This window comes from Piliocolobus tephrosceles, chromosome X (assembly GCF_002776525.5).
Source record: "Piliocolobus tephrosceles isolate RC106 chromosome X, ASM277652v3, whole genome shotgun sequence".
Lineage (NCBI taxonomy): Eukaryota > Metazoa > Chordata > Mammalia > Primates > Cercopithecidae > Piliocolobus > Piliocolobus tephrosceles.
The window spans coordinates 2,999,047-3,001,405 of NC_045455.1; positions in this window are offsets into that span (position 1 = coordinate 2,999,047).

The following is a 2,359-nucleotide window of genomic DNA, read 5'->3' on the forward strand; positions in this document are numbered from 1 at the left end:
CTACCTAAAAGTAGAATCATGCTGTACACAGTTTTGTAATCTGCCTTTTATTACTCATATGATTAATATTTCCCATACAAATAAATATCTGTTTATAAGGATTAAAATACAGATTTTCTAAAATTGTTACAGTCTTCGTCTTACGGAGGTATCATCGTTTATGTTTAACATATTTTATGGATGAATATATAGGTTGTTTTCAACTTCTCACAGACTTGAATAATCTTAATGAGATAACAATAGACAAATCTGAGTAAACATCTATGTAACTCCTTAGGATAAGTTCCTAGAAGTGGATGTCATGAGCCAGACTTCGGAGATACTGTCAAACTGTTCTCTGAAAGGTCATGTGAGGTGCACATTCCCTGGGCATGAATTGCCCTCTCGCCAACAACATGCAAGTAATTGTCTGATATTTGCTACCTCATTTGGGGAAGATACATTATTTTCATTTCATTTGTTTGATTATTTGTGAGAAATAATGTTTTCCATAGGCTTATAGGATATTTATTTTCTATGCTTTTTGTGTATCAGCTGTTCCTGTCCTTTCCTCATTTTCCTACTAATATATTTGTCTTTCATTGCTCTGTAAGCATTCTTCATGTGTTATTATACTGTCATCTGTCATTACTCCTCCAGCGTGTGTTTGTTTATAAATATAATTTAGGCAATTAAATTTTTCCTTCGATGTCTCTTTGCTCCTTTATGAAGTCTACCTTTACATGTATGCTTAGAACCACTTAGTCTCTTAATACTTTTTACCATAATCCTTTTACATTCTGAAACTGATTCTTCACTGTTTTACTAGATTATTTTTAATTTAATTAATTGATTAATTTTTTGAGGTGAGACCTCACTCTGTTGTCCAGGCTAGAGTGCAGTGGCACGATCATAGCTCACTACAGCCTCCAACTCCTGGGCTCTAGTGATCCTCCCACCTCAGCCTCTCAAAGTGCTGGGATTATAGGCATGAGCTACCACACCTGGTATTATTTTTTTTTTTAAATTATGATTTATGTCTGATTTTTGATGTTCATTCAGTCCAATTTAACAGATATTTTTTCCACTCCAAGCCTGAGTCTAGCCAGGAGTTGGGGGTACAGAGAGGACTTCCAGGGGAGAAGACCACCTCAGATTCCTTTGTTGAAGTTAAGTGGGAGAGACAAAGAGGAACAGACCACGACAAGCTTGTCCGGCAGAAGAATTAAGACATGAAACAGCCCACACAAGTGATTCTGTGATCAATTATAAGCATGGTACCTTTTCACTAATGGTTTCAGTCATATTAAAATGCCACTTGATATTAATAAAAACAACAGTTTAAAAATTACTTTAAATGCCCTGAAATCCATCCATGGACCCTGAGAGCTGCCCCCTCTCGTGGGCTCCTCTGGCCGTGGCAGGAGCCCTTGTTCAGCCCGCCCCATGTGGCGGGGCCCGCCTCCTCCTGGCTCAAGGCAACAGGAGGTTGCACAGGCTCGGGGACTGCTTCCAGAAAAAGCCGTTCTTCCCACTTGTTCTCTTCTCTTTTCCCACCTATAAAGTCACCTCTAGGATGCGATGAGCATAGTATTGGAGCTAGAGGCTTATGGTGGGGAAATCCTCAATCAACTCCAAGGAGGAGTCTAATGACTTCCAAATATTGTGAAATCAAATGTCATAACTTTAATACAAATTGTGACTCAATATTGTGACTCACTATTCAGAGGCAAAGCAGTTTCATGGAACAGATTGTTTGGATGCGACTAGGGAGCACAGTGCCCCTTGCAGATACCTTAGTGAGGACCCTGGCACACGGAGGTGACTGCAAGCAGGAGCACCTCCCGATTCCAGCCACCCGCTGCCCTGTACATGCACTGCCAGGAGAGAGGACCCTCTCCTCCTCTTCTCTCTCTCTTCTCCCACCCTTTCTTCTCTCTCTTTCTTTCTCCCTATTTCCTCTCTCTCTCTCTCTCTTCTCTCTTCGTCTCTCCTCTCTTTCTCTCTCTGTTTCTGTCTCTCTCTTCATTTCTCTCTATCTCCTCCCCCTTGTTTCTGCCTTGGCTTGTCTTTCACCGTCCCAGAGCTGCTGTAACAAAGCAGTTTTTTCTCAGGGTTCTGAAGGTCGGAGTCTGTGTGAAGGCATTGCATGGCGGCACTCCCTCCACGGGCTCCAGGGATGGTCCTTCCTGGCCTCTGCCGGGGTCTGCGGTCCCCAGGAGTTCCCTGGTGCATGGCTGTTTCCCTCCAATCTCAGCCTCTGCCTTCATGGCCTCCTCCTGTGGTGTCGTCCCCTCTTCTTATGGGAACACCAGTCATTAGACTAGGGCCCACCCTACGACTAAGATGGTTTAATCTCAAGATCCTTAGCTGAGCACAC